The 15,692-nt window shown below is 35.3% G+C and overlaps 1 protein-coding gene across 1 annotated transcript in view; it reads left to right on the forward strand.

Annotated features, from left to right (window-relative positions):
• Nucleotides 1-14,151: 14,151 nt before the first annotated feature.
• The window catches only part of LOC145673837 (uncharacterized), a 31,484-nt gene continuing 29,943 nt past the window's right edge, over nucleotides 14,152-15,692 (forward strand). Inside the window, exon 1 of the mRNA XM_081743607.1 lies at nucleotides 14,152-14,292. The gene's annotated coding sequence lies outside the window, so the exon portion shown is untranslated. The remainder of the gene's footprint in view (nucleotides 14,293-15,692) is intronic.

The raw sequence follows: 15,692 nt of genomic DNA on the forward strand, positions 1-15,692 counted from the left end.
TTTTATAATCGGCATGTAAAACGTTTATTTAAAGAATACGAAATTAATCATTACAGTGTACATTCAGAAATTAAATGTGCATTAGCTGAACGCTTTATAAGAACATTAAAAGAAAAATTGTATCGTTATTTTACGGCTAAAAATACATACCGTTATATAGATGTCTTAGATCAATTTGTAAAAAATTATAATCATTCCTATCATAGTAGTATTAAAATGGCACCGGCAAATGTAAATTACTCTAATGTTGATCAAGTTTTGAATACGTTGTACGGTGATAAAACGAATAAAAACAAATTAACATGTAAATTTCACCCTGGTGATTATGTGCGTGTTAGTAAATATAAACATAAATTAGAAAAGGGATATTTACCAAAATGGTCACAAGAAATTTTTATTGTTGATAAATGTATTCCGACAAATCCTATTACATATAAATTAAAAGATTGGAATGATGAGGAAATTAAAGGAATATTTTACACAGAAGAATTACAAAAAGTAAATGTAAATTCAAACAAAACATTTTTAATTAAAAAAGTACTAAAACGAAAAAAAGATATGATGTATGTAAAGTGGTTGGGATATCCATCAAGTATGAATTCATGGATTAAAACAAATTCTGTTCAGTCTTCAAAATGAGTTCAATGATAGAACATGATTTCTATGTTACTCTTCCTTCAAATGCTAGTAGTGAAATTTTTACTAATAATACAACTTCTTCATTTATAGTAAAGTTAGCACAACCTATTCACTTAAGTGAAGGAGAATGGTATGTTGCCTTAACGCAACTTAATGTACCTTTTAGTTTTTATAATGTTGGTAAAAATGAAAAAATTACAATTGAAACCATCGTTAATGATGAACTTGAAATTGTAGATGTTGGTATTACACCGGGATACTATATTTCTATTACATCCATTTTAGAAATGATTCCTGAAGAATTACGCATGTTAAAATATTATAAAAATAAAAATCAAGTTGGAATTAGACATTCTTTAAAATTAAAAGATTTTTGTGTTATTGCAATGACACGTGGGTTACAACATTTACTTGGATTTATAAATGAAAATACAACAGAGTTTACAGATGCTGTTTTTGTAAAACCGGTTAATGAAGATATTCCAACCGTAACACGTGCAAAATTTCCATGCAATTTAGAATATAATATACCAAACGTTTTTAATGTTTGTGTTGATATTGTAAAACAACAAGAAAATATTGGACCAGTACTTCGTAAAGTTAGTGCATATAATATTGAGCACGGAGATGTAAAATGTTTTCTATTTCACACACCACAATATGTTAAAGTTGTAAAATCTTATTTTAATACGATTGAAGTAAACTTAAAAGATGAGCACGGTTTAAAATTGCCATTTCAATTTGGAACTTCAAACTTAACACTTCACTTTAAATGAAAATGATTTCTGAAAGTATTGATGATAGTTTTTACATTACACTTGTATCAAACGCAAGTACTGATGTATATCCTACAAATAGTCCAACACATTTTATTAATCAACTAAAAAATAATATTCAATTATCAGAAACCGATTGGCATGTAGGAATAAGTGAATTACATGTTCCTTTAACATGTTATAATGTTAACGATGGAGAAAATGTTATGTGGTATAAAATAAAAAATGAAGAAGCACAAAAAGGTAAAATTGTAAGTGGATATTATCACTCTGCACATCATATCATTGATGAATTAAATAAAATATCAAAAGACATAAAATTTTCTATATCAAATATTGTACAAGTAGATTGTAGTGATCGTGTTGAATCGGCCTTATTATCAGCAACATTAGCAATGCAATTAGGACTTCGTCAACATAAAGATCTTGTCTTGTATAAACGTGGATTTAAACAACCATATGTTGATATTGGATATCCTCATCAAATTTTTATTTATACTGATATCATACAATATCAGTTTCTAGGTGATACAAAAGCACCCTTATTACGTATTGCAACAATATCAAATGTAAAATACGGTAAAGTGAAAACATTAACATTTCAAGATATTCATTATCTTCCACTTGCAAAGTTTTCGTTTAACAGTATTGAAATACTATTAAAAGACCATGCAGGACGAAATTTGCCATTTCGTTCTGGGACACTAAGTGTTACACTTCATTTTAAGCGCTCTCCTAATAAAAAGTAATTAATTAATTATATTTTAAAAATGAAATTTAGACGACATTACGGACATGGTATCCCATACTTTTCAGGACCTGTATATCAACGGGGACATGGTATAGGTAGTTTCTTTCAAGGATTATTTCGTTTTGCATTACCATTTCTTAAACAGGGTGCAAAAACTTTAGGTCGACAAGCATTACAAACAGGAATACAAGTAGCGGGTGATGTATTAGAAGATAAACCATTTAAAGAATCTGTGCGTGCACGTGTAAAACAAGCTGGTGAAACATTAAAGACAAAAGCTGCTAACAAAGTTGGTCAGTTATTAACTGGAAGTGGTAAGAGACGGCCACGCAAGCGTAAAGCTCCGGCAATTATTCGTTTTGGACCTCCAACTAAACGTAAACGTACAAACAAAAGCAAAAGCAAAAGCAAAAGAAAAGTAAACAGAAAAATAAGTCGTGTTACAGATATATTTTCATAATGGCACTACTTAATTCGAACAGTGTAGAATGCTGTACCAACGATTTCGATTTATTTAGTACTCCAATGACACAAACTGCAATTGAATCTTGCTTTAATGCTGAATACCGTCCAATTTCAACATTAAGTTCTGATGGACCTATTGAATTTTTTATTCCCGGTGAAACAGGAGAATTTATTCATACTGCATATCTTTATCTTTACGTACGTTGTAAAATTACAAAACCTGATGATACACCATTAACTGACACTGATGTTGTAGCACCAACAAATAATTTCCTACATTCATTATTTAGTCAAATTGACATTTCATTAAATGCTAAATTAATTACTTCTTCATCAGGATTTTATCCTTATCGTGCGTACCTTGAAACATTATTAAATTATTCCCGTGATGCTTCTGATACACATTTGAAATTAGGTATGTGGTATAAAGATACCGCTAAACAATTTGATAGCATTGGTAATGCTAATGTAGGTTTTCAACAACGTGCTAATTATATTAAAAATAGTAAATCGTTTGAAATGTATGGTCGTCTGTATACAGATATTGCTGGATTACCAAGAGCACTTGTAAATAAAGTAGGTCTTCGTATAAAATTACATCGTAGTAAAGATGCTTTTTGTTTATTATTTCCTGCAAATACTTCTTATAAAGTAAAACTTGAAGATGTTACTCTACATATACGTCGCATTGATGTTGCACCTCATTTGGCAATGGAAATCAATACTAATATGAATCATGAAACAGCAAAATATCCCCTTACAAGAGTACAAACAAGATCGTATACTATTCCTGCAAACGTTAATTCATACAATCTTGATAATATTTTTCTGGGTAACGTACCTAAAGGTGTTGTTATCGGGTTTGTTTCCAATTCGGCATTTAATGGAAAATCTGAACTAAATCCATTTCATTTTCAACACTTTAACGTTAACAAACTGCAGCTACAAGTTGGATCAAAATCTTTTCCTCCCAGTCCCCTCACCCCCGATTTTCAAAACAATTTGTACCTTCTAAGTTACCATTCTCTGTTTTCCGGTACTGGTTTATATTATAAAGATGATGCACATACTATTACTCCTGAAGAATATCCACACGGCTATACTCTTTATGCATTTATTCTATCACCTACAGCAACATTAGATGATTGCACTTGGGACCTTGTGCGTGATGCGCCTGTAAATATTAAAGTTTCCTTTTCTGAAAATTTAACTGAGCCTATAACATGTATTGTTTACGCTCAGTTTGATTCTTTAATTCAAATTGATAAAGATAGAAATATATATACCGATAATACTTTTTAAAAGTATCATTTTAATAAAAGAAGTATAACTGTTCACTTCTAAGTATATGAATTACATGTGTCCTACTGGTACAAAGTGTGTTAAACATTGTATATTGTAATATTTTTGCTTGATTATTCAAAGAGTTGCAAGGTATCATACTATGAAGTTTCTCAAAAGTATTTTTTATGCGTTAGCACCATTCATCGTTATTGGAAAAGTTATAAAAAAATGTGTCATGTATATTTTAAACATATTATTTCGTTTTATGAGAATATTCGATATACTCCACTAGGTCTTCCAACATATACGCGTATAAAGTGATGTAAAGTGAAGTGAAGTGATGTAAAGTGAAGTGAAGTGATGTGAATTTAAAAAAGAAAAGTTATGTACACGGATGATTTAATAAAAGTGTTACTTCGTGATAAACTTACTGGTGCGAATATGCATGGCATTTATCCTATTGATAGAATACCAAAAACTGTGCAACCACCGGCTGGACTTATTATAAATTTAAGCAATTCATCTTCAGGTGGCACACATTGGGTGTGTGTATTCATTGATGAAAATCAAAGAGGATACTATTTCGATAGCTTAGCTTTACCATTTCCAAAAGAAATAAAAACTTTTTTAAATAAAAATTGTAAAATATATTTTACAAATAGTTCCGCATATCAAGATGATAATTCAATCTTGTGTGGACAATTTGTGTTGTACTTTCTGTATCATATTGTACGAAAGAAAAGCTTTCAAGAATGTTTAAATTTATTCAGAAAAAATAATCTTAAACAAAATGATAAAATTGTATTCAATCATGTATCCAATATAATGAAAAAGAAAAACAAGTAGATTAGTTTAATAAATTTTTTATTTACAATTTAAAATCTTGTATTTTTATTTACAAGAACATATCATTTCCTTTTTACAACTTTGCAAATGCATTAGTTAATGTTATAGTACGTTGAAACTTCCACCAATAACATAACTGTTGTGCATTACGAAATGCACATCCTGATTTTTTATCAAGTTTAATATTTTGTTCATGAAAAGCACAATAATCATTAAATACGTTTGCATGCAATGTGTTTAATGGTGGACACTGTTTACTTTCCAAATCAATAACATTAGCTAGTGCAAAAATATTTTTAATCCAAAGTGTTTTTTCTGAACCTTTACAATAAAAGGTTGCATCTTGTTTACAAAGTTGATATATAAGGTTACGTATGTGTGATACAGTATAACCGCATTTATCATTCCAAGTTAATATATGTAAGTTTAATGTTAACCATTCAATTTGTTTTTGACAACCTAATGGAAGTATATTGTATTCTACTGGTGATTTTATTAAACAATGCAAATTTACTGTATCATCACACGCAGTTAAACAAAATTCACGTATAATAAATTCATGATTTCAAATCTTAAAACCTTGTATGTCAATAATGTATTCATTAACACATGGTGAAATTTTATGTTTACGTTCTAAGAAAAATGGTATAATTTGTCCAACAAATGCAGTGTTCTTTAAACAATCACGCACTTTGCGTATAAAGTTTATACTTGAAATTTCACTATGGTGTTCTTCAAACACTTCAAATAAATCAATAAGAGTTATGTCGTTGGATAAATATCCTACAGCAAAAGTTCCAATATCATCGTGAAATAAACATTGATGTTGAAGATGCAGCAAGCATTGTTCACAAGAAATATTATTATTAAAACGTAAGTATGCACTTATAGTTTTTAAAACACAAACTTCACTAATATGTTCTTCACTACATGATACACAAAAATTATTTTCTAAATACATTATGTACAGTACGTTTTCTTAACACACCTCACTATACTCGTTCGATCTGTCTTTTTCAAGGAAAATACTTAAAAGTTCTTTTCGTACATTCACATCCACTGATAGTTCACCAAATGTAATATTAAAACAATCTCTTGTTAATGTTGTAATAACTGTATGTGTTTCTGCATAAATATCAAATAATTCCTCCTGTCAAATGACGTCACGCGCTCGCGCCCGCGCACGCGGGTATTTTCCGTTCGCGCCCCGCGCCTTCCCGCGCCGCGTCCGCGTTTCCGCCGCCGCCGGGTTAAAAAGTTTTTTCTTTTTCTTTATAACAATCCACTATTGTTCGTTACCTAAATTATTATTCTTTAACGCACACAGCTGCAAGGTTTCTCTTTACATACACCTGCAAAGTATTCTATAGTTCTATTATTCTTTATAACAAGTTTCCCATTGTTCAACAAGTTTTCCAAGGTTTTTTTTAAAATCATTTATCTTTTCAACTTTGACATCTTTTATTATTCTCTTTTGTGTCACTACTATACATAGAATAGTACACCAGCCATTACCTGTCATCATATGTCATTTAAACAATAGTGTATTTCTATACAACTATACTTTCTATCTATTGTCTGCAGGGCGATCCGCTGATACTTCACTATTATGAATACAAAAGGTTTCTATTGTTATAACAAAGGACCCCTGGGTCGAAGGAATGTTTACATATTTCGATATACCTACTTTACTAGTGTAAAATCATTTGAGAGACAATGTTTAGCAGAAAGGGTCTAGCTATTTTTTCTAAGAAATGTTACAATTTCGGTAGTTTCTATTCACATTAGTTTAGTTACGTTAGATTATATTAGTATATGGGTCTAACACAATTTTCAAAAAGTGATAGAATTTCGCTTACTTCTATTAATATTAGGTTAGTTTAAGTTAGTTAATTTCATTAGGTTAGATTTGGTTAGGTTGTGTTAGGTGTAAGTACTTGCATCTTCCATTTCTGCTGTAAATTTTGTATGTTCTGCTTACTTCTGGACCCCTTCTGCGAAACATTTACCTAAGTGAGTGCATATGAAAGATGACCGGTGAACTATTTTCCACCACCGGTGTATTTCTGCATAGTTTACAGAAGCTATAATTTATATTTACAAGTGGAGCGCTACTATCACGATACCATGGCATGTGCTATTTAAACTCGTATCATTGCCAAAACCCACTCGTTTTCACTACATTCACTGACGCGCCTGTTTCCTTCGCTCGCACCCCCTAGCTGATGCTAGGGCCCCTCGTTTCGCCCTGCTCTGACTCGGTTAGATAGCATTCGTACTTTCTAGAAACCACCTAGCGCAACTTGGTTTGCGTTTTTTGCGCTAAATCTGGACCCCATATTTATACGCAAATCGGAAAAGAATTGTAGTTTATCAACAATTGCTTTTGATGGTCCCCTTGAGGGATTTTATCTATGCTATGTTAGATATTTTCATGTCGGTCAACGCAAATCATTTAGGAAACAGTGACAAATTATATTTTTTCAACAATTACTTCGAGTGGTACACCTAAAGTAATCCTGCACGATCAGAAGATCCCTCATCAGTTGTGTTTTCACTTGTTTTGTTTTCACTTTCTCTCACCTGATGTCGCTTAAATCGAAATCTTACGGATTTTCTTTCCGAAATAGAGCGTGCTCTAAACAAGAGAAATCTCATAGGATCGTTCAGAACACAGGAAATGACATGCGATCTGATGCCATACACGTTGAAATTTTGACTCTAGGACAAATCGTAAAAGATTTCCTAGGTTCTATCTTATACTGTATAGCCGGCCTAACGGGTATAAACGTGTGACCTTGAAGATTCCAGTTTCCTAGTGTAGTACCTGCCCATAGGAGTCAGTGAGATAAAAGCACGTGACAAGCTGTGCAAACATGAGCAGGACAGAAGAGCTGCGATACTTGAGTCACTTCGCGCCGGAAAATCACTCAAGGAGATAATCGAGTGGTTCGGATACAAGAAAACGCAAGTGTATGCAATTGCCAAAAAAATTCGAGAAGCCAACGTCCCGGACGAGGTTTTCTCAGACCGTGCAAGCCAGCATCAGTCATGGTTTTGGGAGTCATAAGCGGCGAAGGGGAGTTATGCCACCGCATTTCTTCAAAGAAGGCCTCAAAATCAACACCGACGTTTATATTGACTTCTGACGACTGTTGTGAAGCCGTTGATGGACAAAGTGGCTGCTTGAATGGATTACGTGTTTCAGCAGGACTGAGCACCCGCGCACAAAGCAAGGAAAACTCAGACGTGGCTCCACACCAATGTGCCCTACCACTGGCCATGCGATCTTTGGCCACCGTCTAGCCCAGACTGCAACCCCCTTGATTATTACTTTTGGGGCGCCGTCGAAGAAAAGGTCAACGCACAGCCCCACAACACGCAGGACGCACTGCGAGGCCGTATCACGGAGGTGACGACCAACATGGACAAGGAGGAGGTAAAACGTTCGTGTAGCCGGTTCCGAGGCACACATGAGCGAGTTGTACAAGTTGACGGCAGTTACATCGAGTAGATTTCTTTTTGAACAAGTGACTTACAGTTTTGTGCCACGTTGTGAAAAAAAAAATAATTATTATCTCAGTTATAAGGGTTTTCGTACTTGCGTTTCATTTTCCGGATTTACCTCGACAGCCTCGATGTACTATTAAAAAAAGTATTGAATATAGAGGGAGTCCTCTCAAATTTTCTTGCTGGGGAGGGAGCGTGAAATTTCGCACTTTTGAGTGCTAGTTAAGCATTAATGCCAATATTCAAATCTATGACTTTTAACTCTTTGAAGCACGGTGGTACTTATACTTCTCTGTTACTAATCAGAAGTCTAAGAGGCTTAGGTGGGCAGGTCATGTAGCTAGAATGGAAGAGAGTAGAAATGCTTTTAAAGTCTTGACTGGAAGACCAATCGGAAAACAACCATTAGGAAGACCTAGGCGCAGACGGGAGAACAATATTAAGATGGATCTTGCAGAGATAGGGATACAAAGTAGAAACTGGATCCAATTGGCTAAGGATAGAAGTCAGTGGAGAGCTTTTGTGAACGCGGCATTAAACCTCTGGGTTCCATAGGCCATAGAGTTAGTTTTTAGTTATTACTAATCAGAAATTACTAATATCACTTCCGGAACTCACACATTCCTACTGAAGAAATGAGAAAGTAATTTAGTTTACCGGTTTAGTCGGAACAGTTCTGGATCTACATAATTTGTCCTCCCAAGAGTTGTTCAAAGCTCCAAATGTCCCGGTTTTTCTCCAGAACACAATATATATATATATATATATATATATATATATATATATATATATATATATATATATATACCGTTTTTAAGATATTTTAGCTTAACGTCCAACAATTTGGGCTAAGAAAGACGAATGATTAAGGCAAGTGAATGATGATGGAAGAATTAGTGGAATGAGAATGTGGGAGGAAACGGGAGAAACCAAAGAAAACCCATGGACACAAAAATCCTGCACAAACTTACTTGGTCGAACCAGGGACCTCATGCACACAGGTAGGCACTGTACATTTTTTAAAAGAAATTTTACTAAATTTTATTTTCTTAATTCTACCACTGCTCAGGACTACTAGACTTGACAGGGATACAAATACAGAAACATCGAGGAAAGTCAAAATTCCACCCTTGCTACTGCACATGAACTCGAACCTCCAATGGGTTTCACGCCCAAGGACTCAGTTCGCTTGGCTACATCCATCGGTTACCATTGAGCGACCCTCTGCCGCTTTGGATACTAGGTAGATCACTGTAAATGCTTTTGAAAAAGTAGAGGTATCCCAACAAAAACATAAAAGTGAAAAAGAGAATCAAGTTCTCGGACATTAATCAGTTAGTATGGCCAGAAAAAAAAATAGAGATCTAAAACGATACCAAGTTCTGTTGAAATTCAAGAACTACAATATGGGATTTGAAACTTTAGTGTTATGAACAACTTGCCAAGCAAACCGTCTCTGGGTGCGATACTGTCTGCATAGAACTTATTTGCAGCACAAACAGTTCCAAGTTTCATTTCCCAATCTTCAGATTTCAATAAAACTTGGCATCAGATTTCCGAAATTAAACCCTTGTGTGTAAGTATTCTGAAAAAGAGGTAAAGTCAACGAATGTAAAGACTTTACAGAAGGAGGAGAATCAAACTTCTGGAAGTTGTATCACCGAACACATTGATAAACATGAAGCTACCGATGTCGAACCAGGGTGTCAAGGGGGCCGTTTACCAGGACATGTAAAATAGTAGAAAATGACCGATATTACTGTCTAATTCATAGTTTTCACAGTAGGTGAGATCAGTGGTGACACTTACATTGGAAATGACTTGCAAATCTAGCTACGATTGTATGTGGGCCGGGCACCACCTCCGGGTGGGGGAGCTACCGAGATATGTAAAAATAATCCAAAATGACCGATATTAGTGTCAAATCGATAGTTTTCGCCGTCGCTGAGATGAATGGTGATACTCCTACAGGTGCCAACTTCCAAATACAGCCCCCATGCGAAGAATGGGTATTTCAGCTAGTAATTTTATTAATATCCACTGGATTAAGTGAAAATATAAAACTAATTTGATGGCAGTCAAATTCACGTCGTCTTGGTAAGTCTTTTTCTCCTTTTTTTTAAATAGTAATATTAAATTAGATTATACTTTAGTGTCCCTTTCAGGAGCAAATCTGTATAAGACTTGAACCTACAGCTTAACGTGGGATTTGAACCACATGAGCTCCTACCGTGAATCAAACCACGGACTTCCGCGCCGAAGAAGCGTATGCTAACCACATAGCCATGGGGAAGCTCAATATTTAGTAACATCTATTAAATTGTAAAATTTTATTTGCATAATTTTCACTAATACAATCTTCACAATGTAAAGCCTCAGCTAGGCACATTATCTTGTTTGAAATCAGAAAGCCCATCCCTTGTGGTTTAGTCTTGGGTTGGACTGCGGGATGATAGAAATCCGAATGAGATAATTTTATTCTATTTTGTGCAGTACATCCGTTCCTTCATAATTTCTGTGTTTGATAAGAATAGGTACGAATAGAAATTTAAGTCACATTCAAAATCAAACTGTTCGATTAATCTGAGGATGGTTGAGAAATTAAGTGCGTGTGGAGGTACACTATTTCGCAATTCAGTGGATACAATGTGAACGTATTAAAAGTCTACTCATTCACCCATCAAATTCAAATTTTGTAAAACATTCTTTGTGAATACTAAATTGAGGATATATTAAAAAAAAATCGATTGCTATATTTTATATTGTTCACTAGGTCTCTGTAATCTTTCGACATGAAAACTGAGGTTCGCACCCAGGCTGTTAATAAGGCAAGTTTTTTGAGATGGGAATTCTCCAGGGGATAAGTCCTGAGCGTTATCTAGGGGTAATTCCTGAGTCCGTTATATATATTACCTTTGTACATAAATACAGTTGAAACACTTCATTAAAACAATGAAGATAAGTAGGGCAAGCCTTTAACATTAGTTTAGGAAGATATTTTGAAAATCTGGCATAATTTACAAAAATCTAGCATAATTCAGGCAAATGTTTGGCATCTTTGCAAGTCTCAAGTGCGGCTGCTTTTGACTTGAAGTACTGATATACCGGATGCCCAGTTACGTCCCTTGTAAAAACAAACATACTATATTTGTAAGATTTCTCCTTGCGAGACGACACGAACCTAACTAACTAACTAACTAAAAAAAAAAACCTTGACCAAATGGGATCTCTCTCTGTGTATGTTTGAAGATAGAATAGCCAATGCGTTGTTTTTCTGAGCCTAATTGTTCAATTTGCTGCTGTGGTAAAACTCCCATTTCACTAAACTTGACAAAATAAAATATAATGCTTATTCAACAATGAGCACGGACTGCAAAGAAAAACAGTAAACTCTAAAGTACCCCTATAGACTATCTAAGAAATTAAATGCACAGATCTATTACTTCCAATTAGAAGTCATTTTCGCTGCTAGGTTACTAGTGACGGAATTCTTGTTCTTTCTATCTTTGTAGTCGAGAAAATAATAATAAAAAATTCATAGAAGAAATCCGATAAATACGAAAGTAATTCACAATTGCATTCATAATGAATGCAATTGTCAAGTACTTTCTTATTTATTGGACTTCTTTATGAATATATAATTACTCATTATAGTGAATAAAATGATCTACAAGATTTACAAATTGCGATAGAAATTGAAATATTGTCGCAATTTACTACATAAAATATAAATTATTAAAAGAACGCTTATATATATATAACCTCATACATTTAGTCTCGTTTTGAATTTGGAGTCGAGACAGCGTTTTCTCGAGACGAGTCAAAACAGTCTTAAATTTCGACTCGACTCTACTCATGCACATCCCTATCGAGCAGTGAGCCGAGGCAACAGCTCATCCCAACCAAGCCGGCTTGAGCCGATGCCTCATCCCAATCGAGTCGGCTTGAGCCGGTGACTCACTTGAGCGGAACCGAACCAATGATGGCTTACCCTAGCCGACCCGATAGACTCGTTTCAACCGAGCCCTCTCGAGCCGAGTCAAACTGAGTCTGTTGCTCATCCCAACCGAACCGGCTCGAGCTATTGGCTCACTTGAGTCAAGTCGATGGTTCATCCCAACCGAGCCGGCTCGAGCTCTTCACTCAGTTGAACCGAGTCGAGCCGGTTGGTATCACTATCCGGGGTAGGCTTCTGCTTGAGCTCAGGCGTGCAGGTATCAGCCTTGATGGCAAGAAGTACAGTATATACTTATATTGATGCTCACGATATTTGAGGCTGTCTCGTTATAAAAATGTATTGTCGTCTCGTTATCGAGACGAGACGAGATGCGAGCAATGTCCCTTCTCGTGAGCAACACTAAAAGTATTCCACGTTACTACTTTCGCTTTCTACTCTAATCACTCAATCAGGCCATGATTTCAAAACGAGCTGAACGAACGCCATTTATCAAGCTCGACTTGACTCGAAACTCGACCTCAAAACAGTGACTCTGCTTGGAACTCGATTCGAGAAAATTACCTTTGGCTCGACTCGTGCCCGTCACTAGTTATAGATTTTAAACGGAATAAGGATAGCCACCGTTACATGTGAAGATGCTAATGGATTGGCTCAAATAACGAACTCGGCCGAGATTATCGTTCTAGCTCTCTTGCAAAAATAAAATTCAAAAATTCGCTGTTGTTTAAGAGTTATAGTGCGAAGTAAAAGACTTACGTACGTACTAACAATAAGAATTTTCCGAAGTAGCAAGAAAGGTTTCGGTCAGTTGGCGCGTGCTTGGCTTTTGACTTTCTACGCTTGGACTTTTAACGCGAGGTTTCATACAACCTGCCTTTTGTTGTACTGGCAAGCGATACTTTAGATCCTTCGCAGAGCATCATAACATCACTGGTTGTTCGTTGGCTATTGACTTGCCTCCAGCGTAATACGCTTGCGTCAAGCTTGAATGGAACACTGAATGCAAGGTTGCTCCCATGTAACTCCGTTACTTGCATTTTGCTTGCACGGTTTCCAATCAAGCTTGCTGACTTGTAACGCATGCTTGCAGCAAGCGGTTTCCAAGTTGTCTCTACTACTAGGGTGACATCTTACTCGTAACAATTATGCTCATATTACTTTTCTAAAAACATTTATCTTTCCATTAATCAGAAATATCTATTTTCCACTTCACTCATTAGATTCAACTTCAATAATCTGTAACTTACGTTATACAGGACTTATGCTTAGGCATAGCACAGTTTAGAACTCTATAAATAAAAATGTTAGCCTTTCCTACGGTTGTAAGTCTTACTTGCGTGATCCTAACAAAATACTATTAATTTATGTGAATCACGCCGAGGAAGTTAAGCAGATAACATAATTTTGGTTCATAGAGAAAACCGTATTTTCTTTTTCTTGTGAAGACAGTTTGTCAGATCTACAAATGTGGAGATGGATTGCAGAGTTACGTTGAGAAATCACATCAATGGAGTAAGTTTGTTCTAATGTAAGCAGTGACGATTTGAGAAGATATTCCCCGGGGCGACTTTGAACACACGGGAGTGAATATCGTACTGACAATCCCGGTTTAGTACGATCGAGTCCCAGACTCTCTCAGAGAAGGGAGAAATTCCCTCGGGTCATCCCCTAAATTCAAATTTTGGCTGAATTTATTAAGCATACCTCGTATCATGGGCCTAAATACAATCCTCGGTATTCGAGAACATAGTCACCCTGCATGATTTCATCCAACAATTAAAAGCAAAACATTAATTTAAAATGTCATTAGTATGTCACTGTGAGAGACAAGGTGTATTGTTCTCTTTCTCCCACAAAAGACAAATGAAGTCTCTTTGTTGACCTCTTCCTCGTGTAGGCGTTACTAGGGCGGGGAGGGGGAGAGGGAACGCCAGTTAAGAAGAGAAAGTAAGCTTTACTCTCACTATTACCATCAATCTAGGCAGGAAGTTGTTTCATTCAGTAGAAAGAGAAGCAAGAAGTGCATCCGATTCAATGGTCATATTTCACACAGGCTATGAAAGGTAAGAAATGAAACGTCTTACTTTTTTGTGGTTAATTTTCTTCTAGGTTTGCTTATTATTATTTTTTTAACAACAACAGAACAACTGGATTAGTCTTCATTAACATGGTGTGCCTTGACCGCAGACAGTATTTCTTGCTACTCAAATTTACATTTTTGGGGGCAGGGGGATCGGAACAATAATCCAAAGTAAAGCGTGATGTAATATATACATTTTAGTTAGGTGTACTTTCAACTGTATTCAAGAGTTCAGCGTATACCCAGTGAAGAAAATCAAAACAAAGCAAATATTTATTTTTGTTGCGCTTAAGCCTCCTTAAACTATTACGTATCGTTTGTGTGTGTGTGTGTGTGTTTTTTTTAATGCGTGTACTTTTCATAAAAAGGCAAGCTTACTTGTATATCCAAAGCAGTGGCATACGCAAAGGAGGGATTTCTGGGTTTGCATCTTTTACCATATTAAAGTATGTATACAAAATCCTGAAAATATATTAATTTGGGAGTTTGATCCCCCTGGATGAAATTCCGTGTACACCACTGGTCCGTTGCGCCATGTTGCTTGGGCTACTTATTACAGTAGATTAATATAAGCCTATGCAGAAGCTGAACTCTAAAATATCTGTATTCTATAAGCAGTGATGATTTCAGGGGGGTGGCAGCCCGGAGGGAAATTCCCCCTAAGAACTTAAACTTCCTTATATCTCTATTCATACTCAATATTAGTTACCAGGAATTTTCACAGCACTGTTGTCCCCGTGTATTCAAAGTCCCCCATGGGGAAAATTTTCAAAAAAAATCATCACTTGCTCTAAAAACGAAATTCTGCCATTGAAATGAAATAGAATCTGAAGTCGTACATGAATATGTTCAGTACGGATTTTTCCTCCGGAGGTACGAAATTCCCTCAGGTGATATCTCGGATCATGCTGAAAGTAAGATACCAGTGCTTTAGCAATACTACTTTTAATTCTCTGTATATTGATAGTCCCCTAGGGGAAATCTTCTGAAATAATCATTGATAGTGCCCTAGGCTGAAAGAGGAATCTCAGTATAAGTCGGGGTATTACTGAAGACCCAAAGGTTCACCCACGTGGGGTTGCGGACTCCCCAAACTTCGTAATTCGCCCATTTTGTTAACAAAACTATACTTATTTAACAGAAAGATTATTGAGGTAGCCTAAAGATTTCATTTTACACCTCATCTGGACTCTTTCTTTTCTTTTTTTTTTTAATAAAAATAATCTAGTTTTCTGACAATATAGGTGATAGTAATTAACAATTACTTATCGTCATGTCGGGTACAAAATAACACAAGCTTAATACTACATGGACAAATTGGATCCCTTCTAACAAAAATTTCCGGGTGCGCGCCTTTTAAAACTAGAAATTTCCCACAGTGAG

Source organism: Thermobia domestica, chromosome 17 (assembly GCF_964235325.1).
Source record: "Thermobia domestica chromosome 17, izTheDome1.hap1.1, whole genome shotgun sequence".
NCBI lineage: Eukaryota > Metazoa > Arthropoda > Insecta > Zygentoma > Lepismatidae > Thermobia > Thermobia domestica.